This window comes from Taudactylus pleione, unplaced genomic scaffold, assembly GCF_031769625.1.
Source record: "Taudactylus pleione unplaced genomic scaffold, aTauple2 ptg000560l, whole genome shotgun sequence".
Taxonomy (NCBI): domain Eukaryota; kingdom Metazoa; phylum Chordata; class Amphibia; order Anura; family Myobatrachidae; genus Taudactylus; species Taudactylus pleione.
Window position 1 is genome coordinate 1,343,121 of NW_028284962.1, and position 20,688 is coordinate 1,363,808.

A 20,688-nucleotide genomic window follows, 5' to 3' on the forward strand; every position below is an offset into this window, starting at 1 on the left:
GTCATAAGTAAAGGATATTTTGACTCTTTCTTCACAAATTAGCCAGCAACCCGGGCAACGTAAAATTATTAACTACTAAACAGATAACCTATTGCATGCAAGGGTAGAATTAGAGACTGAGATCTGCTGTATTTGCTTGGTGCACCAAGTAGCTGATATTCTTCATTTAAGCTAAAGTATACGTTCGTGTTTAACCCATTACTCCCATAGGTGGGTCGAGTATCCTGTGTTCCAGAGTAATAAATATAACACGGACCGGAGTATATTTCATTCTCTCAGAAAAGTGTCCATTACATTGTTATTGAAATGTTTTAACATATTGTATTGTATCTTATTGTTGCCATTATCTGTTCCTTCGTATCCATTTGCCCTTGTTTGAGAATTTGAGAATAAATTTGCTTTAAAACTGAAAAGTGAGCCAATATCTTGAGAGTCGGAGCCTTACTACCATTGAACAGATCTACCAACAAGCTGGTAAGCAAATTGATTGAAAGAAAATGCATCACACTACGCAACTTCAGTTCTAACATTATAAGTGTTTATTACAGATGTAGTTCTGTAGGAGTAGTTCCGCATCATAAAGTAGGGGTAGGCACAGGTGGCTACCCCTGTTATATGATGAGCCACAACATATATGTATATATTATCCCTGTCACCCGCTGATTAAAGCGTTATATGATGAGCCACAACATATATGTATATATTATCCCTGTCGCCCGCTGATTAAAGTGCCACATTGGCCCTAACTGCAGACACAAGTGCAATGCAAAAAAGTTAAAACTTCAAAGTTTTAACATTTTGGAAATTGTTAGGAGGTCTTAGGACAACAAAAATTTCTTGGCAACAGTCTTAAGTTGCAAATCTGGTCCTGGAATCATACTCCCAAGTGTCCTGTGTTAAGTGGGACAGTACTGATTTGACAGGGCTTGTTCTGCAAAACTGACTCTTGTCCCAATTCCACGGCAGTTGAAAGATGGCCCCTTTAATATGTGCTGTTGTACTGTCAAGTGTGTGCAGCTGAAGCAGAGTGAGCTCAGTGTGAGGTCAGTCGATGTCACAATTAAGGACCGATCGCATTTTAACATTATTAAATCAATCACCCACATCACCCTGCAGAATAACCCAAGCTGGAACACAAATAAATATATATAATATATACATAGTTGTGGCACCATGTGTGCGTCCGTAAGGGGTGGGGGGAGGTGGTTTGGGCCCTCATTCACTTGAATAGGATAGGCCACATAGCAGTCCGTGCACAGGGCATACAGTGACATTGGTGTGAGTGGTGGGTGAATAGGATAGGCCACATAGCAGTCCGTGCACAGGGCACACAGTGACATTGGTGTGAGTGGTGGGTGAACAGGATAGACCACATAGCAGTCTGTGCACAGGGCACACAGTGACATTGGTGTGAGTGGTGGGTGAACAGGATAGGCCACATAGCAGTCTGTGCACAGGGCACACAGGGACATTGGTGTGAGTGGTGGGTGAACAGGATAGGCCACATAGCAGTCTGTGCACAGGGCACACAGTGACATTGGTGTGAGTGGGGTGAATAGGATAGGCCACATAGCAGTCTTTGCACAGGACACACAGTGACATTGGTGTGAGTGGTGGGTGAATAGGATAGGCCACATAGCAGTCTGTGCACAGGGCACACAGTGACATTGGTGTGAGAGGTGGGTGAACAGGATAGGCCACATAGCAGTCTGTGCACAGGGCACACAGTGACATTGGTGTGAGTGGTGGGTGAACAGGATAGGCCACATAGCAGTCTGTGCACAGGGCACACAGTGACATTGGTGTGAGTGGTGGGTGAACAGGATAGGCCACATAGCAGTCTGTGCACAGGGCACACAGTGACATTGGTGTGAGTGGTGGGTGAACAGGATAGGCCACATAGCAGTCTGTGCACAGGGCACACAGTGACATTGGTGTGAGTGGTGGGTGAATAGGATAGGCCACATAGCAGTCTGTGCACAGGGCACACAGTGACATTGGTGTGAGAGGTGGGTGAACAGGATAGGCCACATAGCAGTCCGTGCACAGGGCACACAGTGACATTGGTGTGAGTGGTGGGTGAACAGGATAGACCACATAGCAGTCTGTGCACAGGGCACACAGTGACATTGGTGTGAGTGGTGGGTGAACAGGATAGGCCACATAGCAGTCTGTGCACAGGGCACACAGGGACATTGGTGTGAGTGGTGGGTGAACAGGATAGGCCACATAGCAGTCTGTGCACAGGGCACACAGTGACATTGGTGTGAGTGGGGTGAATAGGATAGGCCACATAGCAGTCTGTGCACAGGGCACACAGTGACATTGGTGTGAGAGGTGGGTGAACAGGATAGGCCACATAGCAGTCTGTGCACAGGGCACACAGTGACATTGGTGTGAGTGGTGGGTGAACAGGATAGGCCACATAGCAGTCTGTGCACAGGGCACACAGTGACATTGGTGTGAGTGGTGGGTGAACAGGATAGGCCACATAGCAGTCTGTGCACAGGGCACACAGTGACATTGGTGTGAGTGGTGGGTGAACAGGATAGGCCACATAGCAGTCTGTGCACAGGGCACACAGTGACATTGGTGTGAGTGGTGGGTGAACAGGATAGGCCACATAGCAGTCTGTGCACAGGGCACACAGTGACATTGGTGTGAGTGGTGGGTGAACAGGATAGGCCACATAGCAGTCTGTGCACAGGGCACACAGGGACATTGGTGTGAGTGGGGTGAACAGGATAGGCCACATAGCAGTCTTTGCACAGGGCACACAGTGACATTGGTGTGAGTGGTGGGTGAATAGGATAGGCCACATAGCAGTCTGTGCACAGGGCACACAGTGACATTGGTGTGAGTGGTGGGTGAACAGGATAGGCCACATAGCAGTCTGTGCACAGGGCACACAGTGACATTGGTGTGAGAGGTGGGTGAACAGGATAGGCCACATAGCAGTCTGTGCACAGGGCACACAGTGACATTGGTGTGAGTGGTGGGTGAACAGGATAGGCCACATAGCAGTCTGTGCACAGGGCACACAGTGACATTGGTGTGAGTGGTGGGTGAACAGGATAGGCCACATAGCAGTCTGTGCACAGGGCACACAGTGACATTGGTGTGAGTGGTGGGTGAACAGGATAGGCCACATAGCAGTCTGTGCACAGGGCACACAGTGACATTGGTGTGAGTGGTGGGTGAATAGGATAGGCTACATAGCAGTCTGTGCACAGGGCACACAGGGACATTGGTGTGAGTAGTGGGCGAAGGAGCTGCTGCCACCAGTCTGTATAGTGCTGCAAAGCAATACAACTAGAACACCTGAAATATTTTTTTTTTTGCCAGAAGTGATTTCATTGTGAGTGAAGCTGTGGGCAAAAGCTAGTTTTAAATAAATGCCTACAAACTTCTCTATAGGTTTCCACCATAATGCATACATTTCCCTGAGGTGTTGGAGACAGGTGCGTATCTATAATGGGTGCAAGGTGTGCGGTGCACACGGGCCCCCGAGTACAGGGGGGTCCTACGCCGCACACCCTGCACCAATATTGTTTAAAACTTACCTATCCGAGGTCCTGCGCTGGGTGTCAGTGCTGTACAAAAAGCCGGAAAAATGACCGCTGCAGCCATTTTTCCAGCGTTTTGCACATGTGCAGTAGACTCTGGGCACACTCTAATGCCCAGAGTCAACTAATGCCCCGGTGTCCGGCCAGCCGCATCAATCGGCTGCTGGCCGCCGGGGAGAGAGGAGGGGGCCCCGGACGGGGAATGGACACAGGCCCCCTCCTCTCTAAAGACGTCCCTGGTTGGAGAGGATGTCCCTTTTATACCCCTTTTACACCAACCAAATAACCCGGGTTATTGCCGGGTCGACCCGGGTCAATGCTCTGTGTGAACGGCTCCTAGAAAAATTTCCCGGGTTGATTTACCCGGGAATCTTACTCGGGTTGAGAGCAGGGTTGAACACGGGTTGTTCCCGTGTCATGTGGCAGTGTGAACGGGTGCTACCCGGATTATTTTACCCGGCTATATTCTGCTATTAGTTGATTGGAGCTTCTGGGGCGCTGGCAGATGATGTAATTTGTCAGGGCCCTGCAGAGAGATGCACACGCAGCCATTACTTGCCTGCCTAACCTCCTGCACACAGCCTGCACCACAGCCTGACCACCTCCCACAAAACGCAGGCTGATACACAGGCTGCCACAGTCAGAACTGCAGCCTGCACCACAGCCTGACCAGCAGCTCCAAACGCAGGCTGATACACAGCCATAACAGCAGCCTGATCCACACCCTGTTGCTACAGCAGCATGTGTGCTGCATCGAACTGGACCAATGCCGATATCCGAGAGCTACTGCTCATCAGGGCGGAGGAAGAAATTAAACGCCAGATGACTGGCACAGTGAAAGATGCAGTAGTGTTCCACAATATAGCCAAGATGCTGGAGTCCCGAGGGATAAAACGCACGCAGCAGCAAGTGGTCAATAAATTGAAGGCCTTGCGTAAGCAGTTCACTAAAGTGCACGATCATAACCGCAACAAAAGTGGTGCAGGCTGCAAGGAATGGGTGCATTACGAATTGTGCTACAGCGCTTTTGGAAATACAGCGCTTTCAAACCCCATAGCACTGTCCTCCTCAATTGCGCCATCCTGCTCCAGCCAGCAGGAGGATAGTCAAGAGGTACCAGCTACACAGGTTACCCTGCCGTCCTCGCAAAGCAGACCAACATCACAGCTCCTACTGACCGATGAACCTGGAGAAGGTAGTGGGATGGATTCATCTGTGAATGCTGACAGTATCGCTTCCACCATAGATGAGGTAGTTGAGACAAGCTCAGAGACTGCCCCCCCTAAAAAGACCCCTCCGCTACGCGCTAATAGTAAGTATTTAAAAAAATAAAAACAACCACATTACACAGACACACTACATTCACTTATATCCAAATGGTAACTGTTGCAGAGTGCTGCTAGCGTGCAGGTAGATAGAAGGCCACAAGCACATGTACGCAAACACCACTGCTCTCTTTATGTCGGCTCAGTGCATATTATATTTTTGTTTTTGTTTTTCCCCTTTGCAGTCTACAATGTGCCACCCAGAAAGAAGAAGCTCAACAGGTCGGAGCAAGCGGCTAGAGCGATGACTTCTGTGATCGTGGAGCATCTCATTGGATGCCGATATTCAGAGGCAGGAGGATGCTAGATTGGATCGGTTTCTAGAGTCCGAAAGGGAAATGCAGCAGTCATTTATGAGGCAATTAATGGATATGCAGGAGAGACAGATGTTGTTTTTCGAGCGCACATTTGGTCGTGGCTATCCCAACCAAACACAGGCATTACCACAGGCCCCAGTGTACCCAGAACACAGATTTGGCCAGTGCAATATGGATCCTAATTATTACAACCCTAGCACTAACCCTAACACAACAGAAACAAACCAAGAGTCATCACAGTATACAGTGTACAGGCAATTGCCGTAAACATGCCCATTTTAAATATTTTATCGGTGTACCAACCGGTACATGTTCTATTTTAGTTTATTTTTTCTATTGTGTGGCTACAAGTATCATGTTTATTGTGTGATGGCACTTTTCAAATGTTTATAACTTTTATAGTATATTGTTTTGCCCGCAGGGATCTATAAGGCGCTTTTCTTTTATATTGGGCATACGATGTTTGACATTTGTTTTAGAATGTTTTTATACTTTTCCGACAATCTAAGAATGTGTTAAAACTGTTCTATTAAAAAACAGAATATATGCGCATGGTTAAAGTTAAAATTAAAAAATTCAAACCAAATAAACAAAAAACATGTTTGAAATATGAAATTTTGCCTCTTTATTTTAAATCAATAAGGGAAGGTTTTTAGAAATGGTGGCCCGGATGAGCTCGGCGCTGTCCTCATGCTCCCCCACGTAGCTTACTGCATCACTTGCAATGCCACCCACCTCAGTGTCCTGCACATTCCACTCGGGAAGAAAGTGGTCCTTTTGAAGTTCGCAAATGTTATGCAGTATGCAGCAGGCTGCTACTACATGGGGCATGATTTTTAGGTCCACATCATTCCTCTTCATGAGACAGCACCAACGTCCTTTTAAACGTCCAAAAGCATTTTCCACAGCCATCCGAGCAGAGCTAAGGCTGTGAGTGTAGGTGACCTTTTCTGTGGGCAACTGTACACGTTGTGTATAACCCTTCATTAGCCAATGCTTCAAAGGATATGCCGCATCGCCAATGATGTGTACCGGGACCTCCACGCCATCTACGGTCACCGATTTCTGTTTAAAAAAAAATAAGGTCACTATAATGAGAAGTGGCATAAGGTGTATTCACATGGTGGTCAAGTTTTAAAAAATTTCATGTATTTTATAGCACAATATATATGTTGGCAAATACTTTGGAATGTCATGCATTCCGCACCATTTCACACTTCATATTTTGCAAAAGCACATAACAATAGTGGACATAAAAAGAAAAAGGACCATATATTTTACCTCTCTAGGGAAAAGCCATCCACCCCGCTTTTCCTCTGCTATGCTGTGCAAGTCAGAGTTGGCTAGTACTCTGGCGTCATGTGCCCGTCCAGGCCAGCCTATGAAAACATCTGTAAAACTAAAAAAAAAAAAAAAATGAGTATTCGACCCACAAAAAGCATAAAATAAATGTAGATATGAAAGAATAATTTGTAAAAATTTACTTACCAGTATCAGTGGTCCACAACAGCTTGAAGAATAATGGAATGCCACCCTTTCCGATTATAATAATCCACAGGGTTTTCATGGGGGGCGATGATGGGAATGTGGGTCCCGTCTATGGCACCAGCACACTGCGGATACCCACGCCTGAGGAAGCCTTGGATGGTTTCATCTAGGCGCTGTCCTTCTGGCAAGGAGATAAAGCGCTGGTACAGGGTATCCACTAATGCCCGCGTCACCTGGTAAATAATCTTGCAGACTGTGCCAATCCCAACACCAAATAGACAGGAGAGTGTGCGGTACTCTCCGGGGGTAGCATACCACCAGAGTGCAATGGCTAATCTCCTGATTGGGGTGATGGGCTTTCGGTAGTTGGTGGTCTGCATCATCAGTGCTGGTGCCAGTAATTCCAAAATATAATAAAAGGTGGCACGCGACATCTGAAAGTGTTCCAGCCACTGCTCCACTTGGAAAGCTTCTACAGTCTGCATGAAAGCTTCTCCATGGTGGTGGTCTCTGGCCCACATTCTTCTATTTCTCATGGTGGTCAATCCCATCATGGTGGTGATGTTGGCTGATATCAGTGCTCTCCTCCTGCGCAAATATTGGCGTCGAAATCTGGCCCTCTCAGCCAAGAATTGCGCTCTCCTCCTCGAACCCTGCACAAGGTGCCACATCATAAAAAGCTGCATCCAATTCTCTGTTGCTGAAATCAACAGAAAGCTGTAAACAGTGAGGACATCGGGAATACCCACATGTGCTCCGTCTGCCATCATTGCTGCAATGCTGTAAGCAGTCCCCGCCCCTCTCTTTTGTTGCCTTTTGTGACCTCATCTTTGTCAGCCCTTAAAAAAGTCAATTTTTAATGACATCTATAGGGAAAAGCAGGGATTACCCGGGTTCAGTGTGAACGGGGCAAACCCGGGAATAACCCGGGTCTAACCCGGGTCGAATTGCAGTGTGAACGGGGTCTGAAGCCGAGTTCGACCCGGGATTGACCAGTGTTCAAATTCCAGGGTCAGACCCTGGATTTTGGTGTAAAAGGGGTATTAGACATATATGGTGGCATTGCCCAAAAATCTCTACATTCTGGTCTGATATTAAGTGACTCTTGTCCTCTATCCTGATTCTAAAGATTCCCTTCTCTCCCAGGGTCCTCTTTCCCAAATTGAATATCGCATCTGACCAGCAAGCAAATAAAACCCACCAAATTAATTTGCCATATCGTCTCAGCAGCTGTTTGCCAAATCTCTGCTGACTAGTTACAATCTTCCCCCTTTCTCTGCAGGCGCTTACAAACCAAATATGGTAAACGTATAAAATGTAATATATCACTAGTATACTTCATAGCACACCTAGATCTTTTATCAAGGTTTGGGAACCATGGACCTCTCACTTTAATCCACAAATTCCATTCGCCCCGTGATTCTCAATGTGTGGAGATCAGTCCCTCCATCTCCTCTCTCTTCATTTCCTCCCCCACATCTTTTTTTTTCCTCCTTTCCTTGTTCTTCTCCATTTTTTTTCTTTAACTCAAAATTGGATAGATACAAATTTTATTTTCTCCTGATTTGTTCTTATGTGCTTCAATATATTTTTTTCTATGTGTACTTATATTAATTGCTGCCTGACTTTCCATTAAAAATAGAAAAAGCTTGTAATGGGGTTGACTTTAGAAACTACTGTTTGTGATGTATCCATTCCCACTGGCATGTTTACTTTAAGTTGCATTGGCTTTGTTGTAATGTATTTTGTTCTCATTTCCAGAAAAGCCATAAGGATCTTTTCAACACACTTTGGGGCATATTTATCAATATGCCGCTAAAGTGACCCGACACATTGGTATCCATCTTACAACAAATAGCAGCGTCAGATACCATATAACCAGATTGCTCTGGTGCAGGGACAGCCGCACTAAGTGCACGTATGTGCACGGCTGCAGGGCATGAGTGTGAAGGGAGCGGAGGAATTCAAATGTATCCATCTTCGCAAACCGAACCTCTTTGTAATAGGAAGAAGTGGGACTCCAAGCTCCAACACTATCTGAAGATGGTGCAGGTTTCTGCATGCAAACTCAAAAAACTTTCAATTTTCAGAGTTTTCTGAATATTTGATGCCCCCGTTAGGCCCCTAATAGTTAATGAAAGGCCTGATGGGAAACTAGTGTATCTGCATGTGTAACTCGCCAATTAGTGATGATGATGAATAATAGGCTCCTTTTTTGCTAGGGAAGCACTCAGAATAAAAATGGTGACATAGAAAGATACCTTTATGTGTTCTATACCAGCTGCATCGAAGTAAACAATTGTGTAATTATTTCCCACTTTGCTTGATTTTGCTACATGTGTGTCCCTGATGAGCGTTTCACAACTTTTAACTGGATTGGGAAAACTTGGACACGCTTTCTTGCTTTCCCTTTTTTACACACTAGTGGTATAAATATTTATAGAGCAGTTTTACCACCATATTATTTTTTCTAGCTCCTAGGTATGGCACCCTAATTACTTTATTTTTTAATACAGTGCCTGAACACACAACAATTTTATTTTATTATTTTTCAACAAAGTGCTTGAACGCACAACACAGTGCCTCACAACGCTTCTAGTAATGGAACCTAATGACATTATTTTTAACACAGACCCTGAACACACAACACAGTGCCTCACAACGCTTCTAGTAATGGCACCCTAATGATGTTATTTTTAAAACAGTGTCTGAACACACAACACAGTGCCTGAACGCACAACATTTTTATTTTAATATATTTTAGCATAGTCACTGAAAACACAACCTAATGCCTCACAGCGCTCCTAGTAATGGCTCCTTAATGACATTATTTTTTTAATACAGTGCCTGACACACAACAGTTTTATTTTAATATTTTTTAGCACAGTGCCTGAACACACAACACAGTGCCTCACAACGTTTCTAGTAATGGCACCCTAATGACGTTATTTTTTTACACAGTGCCAGAACACACATCGCAGTGCCTCATATCGCTTCTAGTAATTGCACCTTAATGAAATTATTTTTTAACACAGTGCCTGAAGCCCTAACACACAGAATACGGTGCCTCACATTGCTCATATGGTGTTTTTTTTAATAACCCAGTGCCCCTTTAACACAGTGTATCTAATGGCATTTTTTAGTGCACAGTTTCTGGCCCTGAAAACACAACATAGTGCCTCACAGTGCTGCAGACCACAGTCCACACCATCTCCTTCCAATCTCCTATGTGAAATGGCGCCTGATTACAAGGAAGGTACTTTTATATGGAATCCAAAAACCACGAGACATGACACTGGGAAGATGACGCAATCCAAAACATGCGAGATCCGGTGCCAGGTGATGTTTTGCTTCATTTTGGGATCCAAAGTTGCAGGGAATACCCGTGCCAGGGCTCAGTTTGACTCATATGTAACCCCTAAATCTGGGTGTGTTCGTATTTCAGGAATCCAAAACCACACATCTCTGATTTTTTTTTCAATATTAATTAAATCAATTTATAATGTACACTTGTTTATCAATGTGCAGCAGTCTAATTGCAGTGTCATGTATGTTATAATGTTGTTTTTTCCACTCACAAACTTGACATGTATTTTATTGATTATATTGTTAGAATATTGTAGATTACTGGTTTCCACCAACATTTGTGTATTTATAATGTGAAATACATGGCGGTACTATTTTACGTCTGCTGTATGTTAATTATGTGGCAGGTATAAATGTTTATAGAAGCAGGAGTGTATTTGTATGTAGTGTTTATGTTTTTTATTTGCAGCAGTGTTTGCTTTTTGGGGAGGTGTCAGTTCTTTATCTTTTTTATCGTAATATTTCTGTAAAAAAATTTTTTTTCAAGGATCGTAATACTTGTTGTTTTTTTATTTTAGCCTATCCATTTTTGAAAATAAAAATATATATTTTTTTTTAAAAAGTGGTTTTGGCTGGCTGGCCAATGGACTTTTGTTTTAAAGTGTTTTATTTTGTGGTTCTTTGTTATGATGCTAATCTGTCCATGACTGTATTTTTTTTTAGTTTTATTTTGTTAGGGTTATAAAAATTCATTTTGACAACCTGAAATGGTCCTGTTTATATATAATATACATGTTTTTTATAATGTACATTATGATTTTTTTATTGTTGTAATCTTTATAATATTTATACAGCACAAACCATAGCAGCACAGAAACGCAGCAGACCACAAAGAGATGCTTCAGACTCCGATGAAGCTGGTAAATAAACTCACAAAGACTTTTTTCGGCATACATGGCATACACATGTTTCTTATGTTTGTTTTAACCTTATTTTCTTGTGAGTCCATTCACAGCACAACCCCCAAGACAACCCCCAAGACACCAGAGAGTCCATACCGAACCTAAGGCACCAGGGCAAACACAGTTGCGGCGAATTGAATAGACTGCTGGGCCGCAATCACCAATTCTGCAAGGTGAGTCTGTAAATTTTGCACAAGCAAATTAACATAACACAGTTCATAATCAAAACAACACTTACAAGGGTGTCATTCATGTGTACGTAACAGCGGTGGCCAGTAAGCTGCACTTCAGCTGTGGAACTACATATCCCAGCATGCCCTGACACATTTTTTGCATGGTCTGAAAACCAAAGTGCAGTACGGGCATAAAGGGATGTGTAGTCCGTCTGTGGCTGGAGGGCTACCTTTTACCCTTGTTTTATACATTGAATTTAGTGATATCCAATTTAAACACATTGTAGCCTATAATGCACATGTATTAGAAATTGTTATTTACGAAACAATACTCAGCCACATGTCTGTTCTAGTTTTGGATAACAATCGTGGAATCAGTAGGGAACATCTCTGATGTTGGACCTGTTGAGACAGAACAAGTCATGGTTACACTCAACATGATTCTGGTCACTCCAACCATACCAACCAAACACACAGTCGATACATCGCCACCATTACTAGCACCTACTCCTCCTCCACAGCAGCCAGACATGTAATTTTGGCAAAATATGACCGACTTCTAAACCCAGCAGGTGGAACCACTCTAAACACAAATGAGCCAAATAACTGCCTTGAATAGAAATCTACAAAGGCGCAATCGATCCATGTCCGCACAAACTGTGAAACAAACAAGAATAGCAAACTATCTAGAACACACTTGTGAGTCCAATAGCATATTCCATAGCACTTTACTAAATATACAGGAATCAAATAACAGGTTTCATGATGCTCTGATACGATTAATTGAAAACCAAAGAACTGCGATTTGTGACCTAAATGGTACAATGTTAAATTAAGGCACACAATTATTGGGCCGCTTACCTGATCCAAATGCTAGCACATCAGGAGGCAGCACATCACAAACTTAAGGTGCCCACACACATACCGATATACTTACGATCCGACGATGTGTCCGATTTCCCTTGAAATTCTCCCTGGCAGCTCAGCACACGATCAGCACACGATATGCTGTCCAATCTTCATCCGATCTCTTGCAGCCAGACTTTTTTATAGTGCATTGTGTCCTAGATTGTCACGGCAGATCTTAAGATGCGATGTGCTGACTCACGATTTGGGCATTTTTTACCCATTGTTTCGTTCCAATGTGTCGGAATCAGCCAGATCGGGAAAAAAATCGCTATGTGTGTGAGCACCTTAATGCTCCAGTCACAACACCACCTAGATGAACACCCCGCAGCAGCGGTCCCTCACAAGAGCCTCGGGGTGGGAAGAAGTGACCAGCAGAAAGCACTGAAAAAATTAGTAAAATAACTAGTTTAATAACATGCTATTACATGTATGTTAACAATGTTAAAAACCTGAACATGCTACTGTATTTATTACAGTAATGTTTACTTTCAGAATAGCCAAATTCACATTAATGTAAAGTACAAATACACCAAAAAACATGTGAACTCACTGCTGCTGAGGCAGTCTATTTTACACTTCTATTTTGGGCCGAGCTTGCTCTGCTTACAGGTGTGTTTGCAAACACAAAAAATAGTAAATTCCCGTGTTGTATTGTTTTGTACTGAAGGTACTTGCGAGTTGGTCTGATGGTGTGTTTATTTGGATTTGTCTGTTGGGTTGTGGTTTGCAGAGAGAATGGTGATTACACACCCGTGTTTTCATTTAGTAAATGTGTTTGGAAAATTGCTCAAATACGTCCGAGAATGCATTCACGAGCAAACACGATTCTTAGTAAATTTACCCAATACCTGAGATAATTTTGATATCGCTGCATTAGGCTTTTGTTAAATATTCATGATACTACCATTTACGCATTGTTGTAAGCTAAAAGGGTTTGATACATTGGCCCCACAGTGTTAGCTCCAAGTGTTAGCCAATCATTTCAGGGAATCTGGCAACAGGATCAGAGAGCTACAAATATATCCCAAGCTCAATTGATTAAAGGCTTTGGGAAGCTCAGATCCATTAAGATGGGATGTCCCATATGATCCTGACTATGTTGCAACATATGAATAGTGCTTAAAAATATATAGGGCTAGACCGTGAAAATTATATTGAAACATAAAACATTGTATATTATTGATATTAGTAATAATGATATACATAAACTACATATATACCTCCCTACATTGCCATGCTGCAAATCCTGATTATGTGTATGCCAAAAAAATATGTGACCGTCCCCTCTAGGAAATACCAGCCCTGTGCTGACAGCTCTGGGGCTCTTTCCAAACCCTGGAAGTAGTGTGTGGGGACTGAAGAGAATCTGACATTCCTATTGAAGAAATATTGAAGGTTGGGGTCAATTTGACCCTTTCAGAAGTTCTCCTGTTAAAAGTGTTTATTAGTAGTTAAAATAGTTTTTTTGCTAATGAAATAAAAGTCTGGGCAAACCATGTGATGCCCAAATTTGTTGCCAGGGCATACTGGCACTTGGGACAGGTTTCCCAAGTTCAACTGTTAAAAATACATTTTCAATTAGGTGATTAATAATTGGGTAAAAGAGGGCATGTGTGGGAAAGTATTTATTTAAAGAAAGTCTTTTTTCTAAGGTGTGTATGAGGACTACAGACCCCAGCAGGCCCTGGATGCCAGGACATATTGGCACTTGTAGTTCCCCAAGTGTCAACATGCCCTAACAGCCCGAAATTTTGGGCATGGGAAGTGTAGTATGCCAGAAAAAAATGTTTTTTTTTGTATTTTTAACCACTTTAACCACTTCATGTACAGTTACCTTAAAAACTGTTGATGGCAAGTCCCACTCGTCATCTGTAGCAAAGTGCCTCTATTAAAAATAAATAAATTACCTTCTCTCCATTAATGATAGTAATTACTGGTGATGAGTCGCGCTGTCGTCTTAGGTAGCCCCAAACTCCACCTATAGCATGTCCTCCCCACATCTCAGTCAGCTCCCAGGGAAGAGGCAGTCTCTTTTTATTCTTGGCGTGGGGTGGGGTAGGGTTGGTCTATGTGGCGGTGCCTGTGCACGCATTTGGCAGTCACGGAGAAGTGCAGTCAGTTTACTACAGAAACAAAATGAGAAAAGTATTGCCAGGTTAAAGGTGAGGTAATGCAAGGCCCTGTGCTGTGGAAAACACAATTTCCAAATATGGGTGGTAGGACACTATTTGCTTTATCACTCCCATAATTGCACCTGTACACCTGGGCGAACACACTAATGTAAGAGGAGAGTCCCCACTTTTAAATGATGTGGCCCTTTAGCAGCTATGGTCTGGTGATCACCTTTGATCACCAGACAATATCACCTAGTTCTATTTTCCATAGATGGGTGGAAGGGTACATCCCTTTCCTGGCCTCCACATAGATGTTGGCACCCATGTGTGGAAGTGGGGAGACTTCCCTTTCAAATGATGTGCCCACTTAGTAATTATTTCTGGTTATCACCAGACAATGACTTAAACACAAAACAATTATCCACACACGGGGAGATCTGAAGCCCAGATCATCCCTATATTGTGAAAAATTATTTTCAAGCGCAGAAAAAACTGTGACAAAAACACTGGAAAGATTGTTAAGGAGAGATGTATATGCCCCAGGTTTTTAGATTCTGTATACTAGCCAGAAAATGATTAGCAGCCTTGATTGCCAGACCACATTTGAGAGTGTGATAAAAAGTGTATAAGTCTCTGAAGTCAGTCTCTAACTGCCTGGGGAACAGACATGTTGTTAGACACTGTGATTACTGAATGTAAGTGCTGGACTAAATACTTCTGTTTTGTGAAAGTACACACTGAGAGAGGATATAATTATGTTTAGTTAGAGCTAGACAGGCCAGGATTTACTTTAATGTTGTGTTTATTTTTGTGCTGCTAATAAAGTTAACTGTGGATACTTGAGCCAAGGGCCTGGACTGGTGTTCCACTACTTGGTTGCTGCATGACAGGTGCAATCATTTAGCCAAGGAGACGACACCCATACCCTGTTCTAGGCACAAAATCTAGATGCAAAATACTACTTGTTGAATTTAAGAATGGTGAATTAATGCTGAAGCAAAAACCACAAAGTATTTTAAATGTTTATAAAATAAATAAATAAATAAATAAATATATATTTTTTTAAAAATCACAATTTGTTTTTGATTCACTTTCTTGAAATTTCATTAAAATCAAACAAACATATTTTGGCCATTTAATAAAATTTTTTTTGATGTGTTAAAATGAGCAAAAAGACTAATGCTGTATTCTGGAAAAAAAATAAGGTATCATTTGTGTAGCTTTTGAATAATTAAAGGCCTTAGGACAATGGTGAGAATACCTTCAACAGCAGAGGTTTTAATTACCTCACACCAAACCCTAAACAGAAATGGGAAGAGCTCTAGTGCAGTCAGGACAAGGATGGTTTCTTCCTGGGTGCGAGCAAATTATTTTTGATGTACCCAATTTATAAAGTCAGCCCTCTTTTGAATAGGCATGGGTTGGTGGACATCATTGCCAAGGGATCCTACATTACATTTTCCCCATCTATGGTGACCCCAGCCCCAGCAGAGGGACAAAAAGAGTAGGGTCCTCCCAAAATGCAGCTGCACTAGGGCCACCATACCTTTTGCTTATACTAGCCCAGGCCTTAAGCGCAAGTGTTAGTGACATTTTTAAGATGCATTTTTAAAAATGATTTTTCAAAACCAATCAAACAACACGCACAACAAATTAGCCTAAACCAGCCAAAATGTGTTGTTTTAAAACTTACCACACACCACTGGCAACTTGTCTTTTTAGCCGCCAAAGTACTGGCTAGCACATTTGGTGATTTGAAGGACAACCTCTTTGGAAAATCTATAGTAAGTCAACACAATTCTGGACTATGTTACATACCGTCCAGTGTATTTCATCCACTCTGGAATTATCTTCACCTACAGTAGTTTAATAATAGTCACTTTATTATGTTCACACAACCAAAATTCTGCAAATAGTCACAGTGCATTAACATATGCTGGGCCCCTCCAACAAGCACGTCCCCATGTAAAGAGTACCCATCATCCTCTCGGCATCCTTGCTCGCTTCCAAGGCCAGCATTTATAGATCCAAGTTTAGAAGATGGGAGAGGGAATAAATAAGTTTGGAATTGTGGAATTTTCATGTTCTCTTATGTTTGTATGGGTTTCCTACCACATTCTGAAAAATATACTAATAATGTCACCGCTGCTGTGTATGTGTAAGCTGCTGCGATGCAAAAATATGCTAATGTCGCAGCCTCCAGGAGATGTTTTGTAAATCCAAGCTTCTAAGATTGGCCCTGGAAGCTAACACCATCTTTAGATGACATTAGCCCATGCTCTACATTTCTGAATTTATTTTCAGAGAAGGTTCCTTTGAATCCATCTCTGGTAATTACCATTTAGCTCAGCTGGGTCTTATGTTTGAGGCATACTTACCGACTTTCTGGCTGCCTTCTCCGGGAAGGGGCAGCCTGGTTGGTGCAGCAGGGGGTGTGGAGGCAGTGTAAGTGGGTGTATTATTTTTATTAATAAGCTGAAAGAAGAGGGTATAGAGAAAGAAAAAAAACTAAGTATTTTAATGGATTGCAGTCGAGACAGCGATACAATAGTTGTTTCATGTAATATGTACAGAGAAAAATATAAAGAAAGTGATTTACGCAATTTGCAAAAAAAAAAGGGACAGAGGAAAAAGGGAAGACCTGGAAGTGTTAGTATGGGAGAGGGTAAGGGGTAATCTAGGAGTGGTGTAAGGAGGAAAGCTAAAGTATGAGCCAAAGCGCAGGCATCAAAATAGGCCAGCCAATCACTCCACACCCTAATAAAATGTGGGCGTCGGTCATACAGTTTACTCTTTTCTCATAGGAAAATATTTGCCAGATTTTATCAGGGATGTGCAGTCAGGTTAGGCAGAGCCTCTCCTGTCTTACTGATACTCAGAGAAACCTACTGTTACTCCAGAGATGTCCGGATTTAGATGAATGTGGGCTGCGAGTAGTTCTAGAGAGAGGGCAAACAGGAGGGGTGACAAAGGGCTCACTGCCGCATGCCGTTTTTAATTGTAAAGACTGAGGAGGAACATCCATTAGCTAGGCTAGAAGCTGTAGAATTGTGGTAGAGTGCACCAGGGCAGAGGTCTTTGATGTGTTAACTATATATGTATCAGTTCAATTATCTTCCTAGTATTGTCTGATGTCTGACGTCCCGGTATGAATACAACCTGGTCAGGATGAATCTGGCCTGGGATGATAGCATAAAATCTGTTTGCAAGTATCTTGGCGAATATCTTTAGGTCCACAATCTAAAGAGAAATTTGTCTTTAGCTAGACTATAAGCTTAGGTCTCGCCCTGGTTTAGCTTTGACCACCACATCTGCCATAGTGGTAGCCCTTTCAAACCACTGGCCATGTAGCAGTGAGTTGAACAGGTCAAGTAAGAGAGGGGTATGGGAAAGTAGGAATTTATTGCAGTAGATGGCTGGGAAGCCATCGGGGGCAGAGGTATTTTTTAGGGATTTAATCACACAGTCCAGCAATTCAATGGTGATAGAGGGGAGGTGAAGAGGGGGAGGAGTAGGAAGGAGGCAGAGGGAGAGTGAGATTAGGGAAAGCTGACATACTGTATGTACAATCATAAGGTAGACCGGTCATTTGATTGAAGAGATTCAATCCAATTCTGGAACAGGGCAATAGAGTCAAAACTTGGATGAGAAAACAAGATAGGGAGAACAAACCATGCTCGTATTTCACAGGTATGAGAGTAAATTTGGAGGCGTGGTCTTTTGAGGTATGATCTCATCTTCGCTTCATTAGGATTTAGACCATAGAGGGGAGGGTGGTCGTCGAGGGATTGTAGCAGCTTGAGACTCTGGTGTGGGCTGGCTCCAGAGAGATGCCAATGATATGAAGCATGGTATGACCTTCGTCTGGTGTTTTGACTCGATGGATGGTGCTGTTATGCACTACCAACAGGGAGGAGCAGAAGCCCCAGCGATAACGTATATCTTGTGATCACAAAGGACTTTCGTGATGTTGATAAGGTTGCCACATTTTTGGAGAGTGGTGGGGGATATGTCTTGATAGACTTGCAGACTGTGGCCAGAGTAGCTAATTGTGGGAATATTTGCGAGTGGATGCCAAGAAGCATTCCTTAATGTGAAAATAATTAAATCTGATGATCACATCTCTTGGAGACTGGTCAGGTGGTGGCTTCGGCTGCAGAGCAGGGTGTGCACAGCTGAGCAGTATGTCCATGAGGGGAGCATTTGGGAGACACTGAGGAATAGACCTTCCAAGTATTGATGAAGGAAGTCATTGTCCACTGATTTGAGGAAGTGCTTGAGACGAATATTATTTAGTCGAGAACGATTTTTGACATCCTCTAAGTGCTCTTTCATGGCTTCCAGGTCTTAGCGTAGTAAAAAGCTCTTGCTCCACTGTTTTCTGGTAGCCGCATATGTGGTCAACTTTTTGCTCAAGAGAATCCATGTGGGAGCCCAAAGAAGCTATTTCCGCTTTGAGATCCTGTATGACCACACGCATCTCTAACTGTATGGTGGATTTAATTATATGGGCCAGATTATGAAAGAGCATTCTCTTCTGACCAGATGCAGTGAAAAGCTAGTAGATTGCTCAACAGGTGGAAACATAGTGGATTATTGATTAAACAGTTAGGCCATAGAAAATATATTAAGTAAATGTCTGTAGCCCCCTATCTGCCTAGGGAGGAGATATCACATGACCATAGTACAGAAGGTCAGAGAGAAAAGTGATTGCGGGCACTATATGTGGACCTTAAAGTGCCTAGGTTCAGAAGAAGAAGAGCTGTGGCCCTAAGATTCTTAACAGGACCGCAGAGAGGGAGGCTAAAGACTACTGACAGACTGAGCATCAGTGAATGGCAGGAAGCTGCAGTAGTTGTATTTTTAAGACCAGGGGACCTCCCTCATTCATCACAGGCACATGCACTTTAGTGGAGTGGAGTGGTGTAAGATCTGGCCAGTGGTGGCTGAATCTATCAGCCTAAAAGCGATATAGCTGAAGGGGAAGGGCTGGTATGTACCTGTTTATTTGGCTGTGATTTCTCCAGGCACCAAAGAGAGTGCAGAGTATCCTGAGATGGGTGTTCTTGTGCAGCAGGGGCTGTTTCCATGGAGCTCCACAGTAGTGGCAGACATCCAAGATAAAAGACAGGAGAAACTGCTCATGAGACTTTGTTGAAGATCTGGGAGAGATGCAGTGCCTGCTGGTTTTGTCATGATTGTGGAGTGGAGTTTTTATAGAAGTAATCCCAGAAAAGTGGTGTAAATTTAGCAGTTGGAGAAGTAGTAGAGGTTGATGATGAAATCCATGGATTCTCGATAGTGATTTAATTGCACCACTGACAATTAATGCCAAGTGTTAGGTAATCGTCCTTTGTCAACATGTAAAACAACCCTGCACTGGCCATGTACAAGGATTCCATGATGAGACCTTACTTCAGTTCTATTGTATGTTGATGTAATGTCCCTTATCTCAGGCTCAGGTATTTCCTGGCCCTTGTTGGCATGGTGCCAGGTATCAGTTCAAGTGAGTACTCCAGTTCTCTGTGAGGTGGTAGAGTCTCTTCCTGCTTTATGTTGGAGACTCTGTTGAGACCTTGGTGCTCTTTGGGCAACCATTCTGATCTTAGCCCCTTTTTAGTAGTACAGTACCACATATGGTTGCTGATTTTGCTGTTTGTAGACAAGGGATATGACATTATTCATCCTACTCCTGTATCTTTTTATCCCTCAATTGATCACTGGGTTGTGCATGTAGAACCATAGGTAGCTATGTATAAATGTACTATTTGGGGTGTGGATGTTTCTGAATGAGATTTGATCCAAGTGACTGGATTCAAAATACATTGGTTTTGTGGGTTAGTAATGCTAGTGTAATGACTTGTCCATGGACAGCTTCTTTGGACATTGGCGCTGTCTTAAGAACCAAGGGTAGTTCGATTTTGCAGGTCCAAATGTATAAAATTCTTGATAGCTCAAGAATCCAAGAAGGTCATGGTATCAATGGAACAAGGCACCAAGGAGAAGGCAATGGACAATTTAAATTACAGAAAAAAATACAGAGAAAGACTGCTCATCAGATTTGCCTTCTGTTCAGTGCAAATCCATTTTGTCATGGCTCAGATCTTTCCAGTTCTGGGAAATCCTTTTTTTTTATTGCCTCAGTGACCAAAATAAAAACATCTGCCCTTATCTTGGTGACTACTTCTGTTATTATTTGTAAAAAGAAAACCTTCTTAGCTGCATAGGCTCCTCTAAGCACTCAGTGGGTGTGGCATAGATCAACGCTGGCTGGTCAGCAAATTTGGGATGTCTTTTTTTGAAGCTGATGCTCCTAAATGCCAGTTTCAAGCCAAATGTAAATAATGATGAGTCCTTCTTGGGAGCTGGGAAATGATCAGCAAGTGAGTTAATTTATAAATTAGTTTTGCTAATCCTCTTTGAAAGGAGGAAAGCATGAACTCATTGTCTCACATGTTACTCAGGGCCTCATTCAGACCCGCTCGCAAGCGCTGTACGCTCGCAAGTGGGTTGATGTTGTGGCCCTGA

At 42.9% G+C, this 20,688-nt stretch overlaps 1 pseudogene; it reads left to right on the plus strand.

Moving 5' to 3' along the window:
* The first annotated feature begins 4,388 nt into the window (after positions 1-4,388).
* LOC148481813 (uncharacterized) lies at positions 4,389-19,318 on the plus strand (annotated as a pseudogene).
* Positions 19,319-20,688: the final 1,370 nt, after the last annotated feature.